The sequence below is a fragment of the Peromyscus californicus genome, unplaced genomic scaffold (genome assembly GCF_007827085.1).
Source record: "Peromyscus californicus insignis strain IS unplaced genomic scaffold, ASM782708v3 Scaffold_4__1_contigs__length_199733344, whole genome shotgun sequence".
Classification (NCBI taxonomy): Eukaryota; Metazoa; Chordata; class Mammalia; order Rodentia; family Cricetidae; genus Peromyscus; species Peromyscus californicus.
Window position 1 is genome coordinate 17,447,174 of NW_026294562.1, and position 9,639 is coordinate 17,456,812.

Below are 9,639 nucleotides of genomic sequence, written 5' to 3' on the forward strand. Positions count from 1 at the left end.
CCCCACTACTTACAGAGTACAAACGTGGTGTGATTAGTCACTATACCTCTTAGCGGTGTTTTAATCTATCCACTTGCCTCATTTCTATTAATTGGAGAAGCTAGGTTATGCGTCCTGCCAGCATCTGGAGTTTTCAAGTTATGTCCTTGCGGTTCCTCTGTCCACAGCATTTTCTGCAAAATGGTGCCTGCATCTAGGCTTGATTAGAGTAAAGAAGGCCTGATTTTTCAGAAGAATTATTTTTTCTTATGTTTCCAGCATAAGGAATCTGATGTTCTGTTGTTTTTCTTTTCCCAAAATTAATAGCCATGAGTGATGGCTGTTAGCTCCATTATTTCATTGGGAAGTACAAAGTGATGATGTTCTAATTCTGTACACTTAGTTTTCATCTGTTAGTTGAAAAAAACCTTTGTAAAAAGCAACTTCTCTGCTGTTTACCCCAGACACCATTCTTATAAGGACAGTCAAGATGCTTGGTGCCTCCTTTCCCCATCAGCTTTCCAAGTGAGGAGTTGCTTCTCTGCGATCCCCCAAAGAAGATGAGCAGAATTTTTTTCTTTTCTTTTCTTCACAGAGATCCTCCTGGCTCTGCCTCCCGAGTGCTGGGATTAAAGGTGTGTGCCATTGCTGCTCGGCCTCAGAATTTTTTTTAAAGTATAATTATGTACTTAGATTTAACTATCACAGCTGCGTTTCAATAATTGCAGTTAACGTTCTCAGTGATGGTCACCTGTCCCATCTTTGGCCAATGAGAGCCTCTAATGGGTACATGAGCCTTTTTTGACATGACCCTACTATTCCCTTTTTGCTTTCTGTCAAGACAAGACTTCCAGAACCATCTTGCCCATATTTTGTTTTAGACCTGGAATCTTCTATTTCTCCTAAAGAGTTCTGGTTCCTTCAAGTCAAAGTGACATTTCAAGACCACCATCGGGGACTGGAGACACTTGTTCCTGTTGAGTTGTTTGACCCCTTGAGACGGACACTGTTATAATTAAAATGCGTTGAGAGTTACCACTGATCCTTCCGAATCAAATTCCAGACCGTGGAGGACTCTATTAATCCTCACTCACCATCTGTTTTTGTTTGTTTCTTTGTCCCACACCCAAAGCCTCCAAGAACATCAATATCATTACGTATTTGCTTTATTAGTATATACCCCACCAGGGATGTATGTGGAGTCAATTATTGGATTTTAAATTACTTGAAATAGTTTCTCTCTATGTGATGCTGACACCAACTCAATAGACAGTTAGGTTCATTTATTTCATTTTGCTTCAGAGTTTATTTATTTATTTGCTTGATTTTTTATTGTGCCATTATGTAAAGTATTTCCATTCTTTTAAATTCAAATCTATAAAATAAGCTATACTTGGTGATCTCTCTCTTCTGCTCCATCCTCTCTCTACTTTGTTTCTTCCCTTCTCTAATTATGATTTAAAAATTTTTTATCTTTTCAATTTGTAAAGTGTAAGCAAATAAGTATATTCATATTTCTCCTTTTTTAGATAAATGGTTTCTATTATGTACAATTTATCTACCTTAATATTTACTTTTTAATAACATTTTTAGATAAGAATATGTTACATATTTATCTTGTGACTCAACCTGCCTCCTTATTTTTCTCATGTTGGCCTATCACACATTTCTTAAAGCAAACAACGTCAAAGGCGTAGATGTGCCACCCCTTTCCTGGTACGTGATTTGAACAAGTAGGTTCATCTCTCCAGGTGTCTTTATCCTCACCTGTAAAATGGAGATAATGAAACTTTCCTTAGAGGGTCATTTGTAGCACAAATCTTTAAATGTCTTATTAATTAAATCAAACCCAGAAACAGGTATTGGGGTGAATGCTGGAAGATCAGAGAAGCAGAACAAGCCACAGCTTCCTCACCTCACCAGTTCCTCAGCTGATCCTGTTTCCTCAGACTGGAAGCCTCCGAGTCCTCATCCAAATGAATCTCTGCTCAAAAGCCTGAAAGCTTAACCAGGCTCTAGTTCCTGGTTCTCACGCCTTATATACCTTTCTGCCATCACTTCCTGGGATTAAAGGCGTGAGTCACCATGCCTGGCTGTTTCCAGCGTGGCTTTAAACTCACAGAGATCCAGATGGATCTCTGCCTCCAGAAGGCTAGGATTAAAGCCGTGTGTGCCACCATTTTCTGGCCTCTGTATCTAGTGGCTGTTCTGTTCTCTGACCCCAGATATGTTTATTAGAGTGCACAATATTTTGGGGAACACAATACTACCACAGTCATTCATCATGGCCGAGTCAAGACGAGCACTTAGCACCGCTGTCAGTATGTGGTAGGTCAGGTAAATGCGAGCTTCCGGTTCTGTCATGATTGGAGCTGGGGTTTCTTTCTTATTCTTGTCAATTTGATGATTCCAAGGATCTTATGAGTACTGAATCTGATTTTCCCTTACTTTTATCTCCCAAAGGCTGAGTGAGTTAAGGATATTTAGATGCTGGTCAGCAGAGATGGTCCTTCTGACCTAAGGCTAGCCTCCTGCGTCCCAGCTAGCTCACAGTGCTGGGTCCTGTCTTTCAAGGCTACCACCATGTCCTGCCTCCTCAACTTTTCTTCTTGGCTCAGCTCTTTGGTTCTAGGATGCAGAATCCTTCCCGCAACTACTTTTAGGCCTCTGTTGCATCCTGAGGAAACATCTTTCTAAAATAACCGATGCTTTTTTATTCAAGTCTCAGGGTTCTGGCACCTTAGTCTAACATATCCAACTTCTTCCTTCCACTGCCTTTGAGACTTTATCATCACGTGACATTACTACTGTATCTTCCATCATGTCATCATTACATCAGTACATCATCACTGTCAGATTGCCACTAGGTTGCTGGATTCTCCGAACAGTGATGTCAGCACTACAGTGTCACGATTACATGGTTACTTTATTACAGCCCAGTATTGGTAACTTGTAGTGCATTGGCCCATCATTTTCTGGTTAACATTAGTAAATTGCCCCGTGATTATCTTGTTTCTGTAACACGTCAATGCAGTTCAGCCCTATCACCCTCACCTTATGGTGACACATTTTTGCTGTATTGTAAAATTTTGAGATTATTGTGGTTTGGTATTTTACTATTATTCAGTTGAAGAATTACAGGCACCATTCACACTGAAATACAAATTTAGAGGGCAGAAGATTGAGGCAGGGGCATCTATCTCCCAATTTCCTGAGCTACTTTTTACTGTAACTCTGTTTATGGGACACCACACCCAGGCACCTCCAACTCAGGCATGGGTAATCAATATGCAAAATCACGCTCATTGTTAGAGTTCCAAGTCGGCCCCTCTTCTTACCTCTGCAGATGGCCCTACCAGCATCCAGTCTCACAGAATGCAGCCTCGGAGGCAGTCATTTTTACTCTGTCTCATTTCCTCACCTTCATATCTAATTGGTAGCCAAGTCTAGATCTGCTTGGTACTCCAGTGACTCTCTCTCTCTCTCTCTCTCTCTCTCTCTCTCTCTCTCTCTCTCTCTCTTCCCTCTCTCTCCCCCTTGCTCACTGTATTGATCATTTTTCTTTTTTTTTGGTTTTTTCAAGACAGGGTTTCTCTGTGTAGCTTTGCGCCTTCCTGGAACTCACTTGGTAGCCCAGGCTGGCCTCGAACTCACAGAGATCTGCCTGGCTCTGCCTCCCGAGTGCTGGGATTAAAGGCGTGCGCCACCACCGCCCGGCTGATCATTTTTTTTTTTTTTTTATCACTGTGACCACAATACTTCATAAGAACAACTTAGGAGACAAGAGCTTTGCTGTACCTCATGGCTTCAGAGAGGTTTAGTTGATCATGGGTAGAAGTCCTGGCAGATCACCATGGTTCATGGTGGTAGAAATGTGCTGAGCACTGTTCACATCGTAGTAGATCAGGAAGCCAAGAGCCAGACTAGAGCAAGGGACTAAAGAACCACCACTAAAAAGCCCCACTCCCAGAGTTTCCACAGCCTCCAGAAATGGTGCCATCAATCAGGAACAAGCACTAAAAAGACAGCCTATGGGGGTCATCGCAGATTTTAATCACAGCACTCAATGCAGTAGCCTCCTGATGGCTTCCCGCCTCTACTTTCCCTTCAACCACCCTGTCTAGTAGCAGAATTAATTTTTCAAGTAACACTTTGCATTTGATCACCCTAAGAAATAGGCAGGGAAAAGGCCAACCTCAACCTGGCATTCATCACCCTTTTTAAATTACATCTCCTTTTCGTCACCCAGTTAGTATTCAGGTCCTGTCGGCTCAAATTCTAATGACCATGTCATCAGTTTGGGGACGTTTCAGCTGTGTCTCCTACCAGCACATGATTTCAGCCAGCACAGGCTCCGAGCCAAGCCTGCTTTACCCAGACCCTATCTTTGCTCTCCTAGGAAGTCTACCCCCAAGTCTACCTGGCCATTTGCTCTAAAACTGTAACCTCTAGCTTTCAGGACCCCCATCCCACCCCCACCCCCCCTGCCCTGCCCGGGCTCCACAGCTGTTGGGATCAGTATTATGGGATCACAAGTTGCTTAAACAGTCTTTGAAATTGAAGAATCTCACCTCTCTAGCCCCCTAGCCTGTCCTGAGCTACAGTAGACTCCCGATTCTGAGGAACCAGGCTCTTAAGTCAGGCTAGGACCTGAGCCAAGGCAGGGCCAGACATTTATTCATCTGACAAGTGTTTTTTAGTATCTATTAAGTGCTAGACTCTAAGAATAAATCATGGACTCCATTCTCATGGAACTTAACAGTGATGGGAAGACTAAACAAGGGGCTGGAGAGATGGCTCCATGGGAGAGCTTGCTGCTCTCCCAGAAGACTCCAGTTCTGTCCCAGCTTTCACAATCACCTATAACTCCGGAACCAGGGGACCTGATACTCTCTTCTGGCCTCTGTGGGCACCTGTACATACAAGGCATACACTCACATAGACATACATGCCTACACATGAAAAGAAAGAACAAATGTACAATTACTAGTGTGATCTGTGAGCGAATGATTCATGGAAGTTTGAAGAACCATAAAAGTACCTCAAGGGTCAGAAGAGGGTTCTTGCCTACAGGACATAAATCAGAGTTTGGAAAAAGAGCTAGGAGTTAGTTCCCTGAGTGCTGGGAGTCCAAGGGTGGAAGGAGTAAGTCGTGCTAAGAGAACAAGGTTTCCAAACGCCAGCAAGGAAGGTCAGTGGGCCTGGAGACAGAGAACCCAGGGCAGCATGCTAGAGGTGTGTCTGGCTAGCAGAAGAGACTAGAGCATATGGTTTGTAAGTTGTTTAAGAGTTCGACTAAGACCTCTTACAGGCTCATGGAAGTCTACCAATGTGTGTGTGTGAGTGTGTGTGTGTGTGTGTTCTATGTGTGTGTGTGTGTGTGTGTGTGTGTGTGTGTGTGTGTGTGTGTGTGGTCTATGTGTGTGTGTGTGTGTGTGTGTGTGTGTGTGAGTGTGTGTGTGTGTGTGTGTGTGTGTGTGTGTGTGTGTGTGTGAGCGTGTGTGTGTGTGTGGTCTATGTGTTTGTGTGATAGAGAGGCACAACAGAACGTTACTTGTGTTTTGATGATTGCAGTAGCTCTAAACAAAAGCATAAGGCTGGAGTGAGGCAGAGGCTGTGATGGCTCCATCCTGAGTGGTAGAAGAGAGCTGGAAGCAAGTGAAATAGATTTGTTAGATTCCCAGGGCTATCGGGGACTATGGGGGTCCAGCCCCTAGAAAGTCCCCTCCCAGGGTCCGGGAAGAATCTACAACCAGAGGATAATTAATCTTTGATAAAAAGAAATGAATCTATGTACACGAGACTCCTAGTTCACACACTTTATTATTCTGTGATAGTTCTCTCTCTACTCAGCTTCTATTCTGCTCTCATGTCTAGCTCCTTTCTTGCTTGATTTCTCTATATTTATCTACTGTCCCCTCTAGGTTCTATCTTAATTCCTTCATCTAGTTCTGTCCCTTCTAGGTTCTCATCTATCTAGTTCTTTCCCCTATCAGCTCCTCTCCTGTCTCCTTCTCTCTCATCTGGCTCTTCCTCATCTTGTTCTTCCCCATCTGGCTCTTCCTCATCTTCCATCTCATTCCTCTAGTACTCTCTTCTAGCCCTTCAATCTAGTTCTTCCCCATCTCAGTTTGTTCCTCTCAAGTTCTTACCCATCTAGTTCTTCCATTCTCTTTTCTCTTCTCCCTTCCTGTGCCCTGGAAGTCCCGGTATATAAAAGGGAGGGTCCGAGCTAAACTGTGTAAAGCTATTACTTAACGTCCACCTCTCCTAGGCGGTGTCTCCTTGTGGAATTTACCGTAAGTCAGGAGACTTGCATGTGGGCTGTTATCATTGTTATCCTCGGAAGTTGGGCGCCCACCTGGGTGGTGTTTCCTGTAGTCCTTGAAAGTGGCTAAGGGAGATAATCTGATTCCAGAGAAAGCCTTTTCTGAGGCCGTTCTCCAAACACCTGGAATGTGTATGTCCAGAGAGTGATCAGTCTACACTGTTAGTCCTTCTTAGGGGGAAGTCAATTGGAAAAATTATGAAGGCTCACATGATTTTCATAACAGAATACAGCTGATAAATAACAAGCCAAGTAACACCAAAAACTCCTTGGGATTTGGCTTCCTCTGGAGGAATTCCCTGATTCCTCCAGGTAGTGACTTTGCCATAACCAGCTGAGTTCTTATGATATATTCCTGCGGCCTGCAGCACAGGGCTTTGAACCCCTAAGGCTTGGATTCTGATTGGATGAGTTAGAGGAAGGAGTCAAGATGACTGGCAGGATGCCGACTTGTGCAGTTGAATGGATGGAGGTACCATTCTCTCAGATTAGGATCAATGAATGGACAGTTGTGCTTTGGGTTACAAATGTTCCCTAAGATGGGTGAGGATTATGATACAGGAGGGTAAGGAGTTATGGCACCTAACTCAGTTAAGTGGTTGAGAAAGTCTTTCTGGTTGGGTCAGCTGGTGGTAAGGCCATGCCTAAATGTGGTTGGGCCTTGAACTAGATGGGAGGGGCCTGGAAGTGGGAGAGTCGGGAGACCTGGAGGCTTAGAAGTGGACCCAGGGTGGCCCAAGGCCTGGGTGACTCCAGCCTTCATTGGTGACAGACGGCTGGGCTAGGCCAGGCTGCCCTCTCCCCCCCTGATAATTAATCCCGCGCGGGGGCCTCGGGCGATGACAGGGCTGTCTAGCGTGCACTTAAGCATTAAATGACCAATTTCTGTCAGACTAACTTCCCCGGCATCCCCATCCCCTCCCCTGCCGCCCACCCCCTGCCTGGACCCCCTCCCTCCGCTCCTTGCACTCCGAGTTTTTCAGCAACTGATGGCTCCTGGTTCATTTCTGTGGAATTAATTGGTCCCTGAATGAATTCTGTTGACAGGGCAATTTATCATGTGTTTGGGCTGACAGTGCGGGTGTATGTGTGGGGTGGGGTGTGGGGGGGAGATAGGCTGGGAAGGGGCCTGAGATGGGGGAGGAGGTTCCAGGTTGGGGTGAATATTGGCTATACATAAGGGCCTGAGAGGCACCAGTCTAAAGGCTTGGGGTACTGTAGAGCACCCCGATCATGGCTCCATCCTTTGCTACACACCTTGGTTCCACAAGCTTGAAAGAAAACTCAGAATTGGAAAGGAACCCTCAAACTTCGTCTGGATTCTCTTCAACTCTTCCATCACTCAAAATTCAGGTGCTTTCATTGGGAGAACTCAGTACCATCCTGCACTAGCCCTAATGTCTGGAATGGGACGCTGGATTCTGAGAGAGAGAGAGAGAGAGAGAGAGAGAGAGAGAGAGAGAGAGAGAGAGAGAGAGAGAGAGGCATTCTCATGCTCTTAAGGAGCGAAGGGCTGATTAGGTAAGCGGGCTGGTCCCCAGAGAGTTGGGCGCTCAGCCGGCCTGGCTAACAGGGGCCTGAGGGACTGGCTAATTAGGGTATTGGGATGGTTTGGGCAGGCAATGTGGAGAGGGTGGAAGTGTAGTTGGCCCCAAATAGCTGCTTCCTTTGTCTCCCTCCCTCTAGGCCCCACCTTGCACCCTCAAAGGTCCCCTCAGGCCACTTTCATTTGCCTTAATGCTTATGTTCTTCAACCCAGAGACCTCTAGGCAGACACTGGGAAGAGAGATGGGGAAAAGCAGCTGGAGGATGGAAATGAGCAATCTAGTCTCCTTCTGTGGCTTAAAACACACCACTTTGCCTTCCCCATCTGTCTGTAGCCACCAGAACTTTCTAGAACTTCTCCCGGCCACAGAAATTGCTAGAACATGTACAGTATACAATCACCAAAGACTAGAACAGTAAAGTGGGAAAAAGCCCCAGAAGCCATCAGCTTCTTTGAGGAAACAGAGGCATACAGGGAGGGAGGCACTTGTTGACAGTCACATAATGACCTTGTAGGATGACTTCTGGCTCTCTTCTGCCCTTGACTGGCTGAACCTCTGCACTTAGACCTATTTTTTGCTCTGCCTCTAAGTCAACACGTATAGATGGGAATTTCTGGGTGAAATTCTTCTTCTACACATGGGAGCAGAGGCCATGTCCATCCAGGCCCTTGGCGACGGACAGTCCCAGCAATCAGACAGTGAGAATAGGTCCAAGGTGATGCTGGGACCCAGTTAATTAGAGAGGTCACATAAAGGATGAGGATGTGGTGGGGAACACGGGAAGGGAATGAAGTCTTGGGAGCCTAGATGCTGTGTCCTGAAGGATGATGCCACAGTGAGTCATACATTTGCCACCAGAGACATGGTTCGCCCTCCCTTGCAGACTTCCCTCTGAGTCTCTGGAAGAGAATCTCCATAATTCTCTGGCCTCCTGAAGGCTAGATCCAGTCTCGTCCTCATCTCAGCGACAGCCCTGTATCTCCTGACAGATCCTGTCTCAAGTCTCTCTTCTCCTTTCTCCTCTGAGGAAAGGTGCCCCCTTTCGTCTGCCTCCTCCAGGCCCCACCCACTGCCGGTGCGTGCCTCCCCCTCCTTCCTCCAGGCTTCTTTCCACACGCCCTCACACCGACTACTGCAGATCTGTCCACCTAGTCCTTAGCCTGAAAAGAGAGCCTCTCCTGAGCACACTGACCACACCACCTGGCCCTTCCTGCTCTCCCTTTCAACTTTTCTAAAGAACCCCCCACATTCTGTTCCCTGCTTCCTCAGGCTCCTCGCCCTACACCTGCTGAGAGCACAGCTCAGAGGTCACCAGGTGTCTCCTTGCAACAAACCCTAGCCTTCCAGTCACTGCAGAATCAAAAGAGCTACTACATTTGACTTCTTCACGAGACAGTTCTGCTTCCATGTGTCAGGGATCTGGTTGTCTCTTGACTTATATTTATGTGTTTTTAATAAAGTCAAAACTAGACTTAAAAAACGCACTCCAATCTCACTCTTGCTTTGTTCTCACCCACACTGCTCCCTGCTCGCATTAGAACGTTATTGGACTTTCATTTATATGCAAACGTGAAAATTTCTTGCCTTCTCTCTCCTCATACAATGTGTCCTCTAATTTTTTTTTAGTCAAAAATGTGGCCTTGTCAGGGTCTGGAGAGATGGCCAAGAGCTCAGTGGTCAGGAGCACTTGCTTTTCTTGCAGAGGATCCGGGTTCGGTTCCCAGCACACACACACGGGCAGCTCACAGCTGCCGGTAACTCCAGCTCCAGGAGATGCAATGCCTC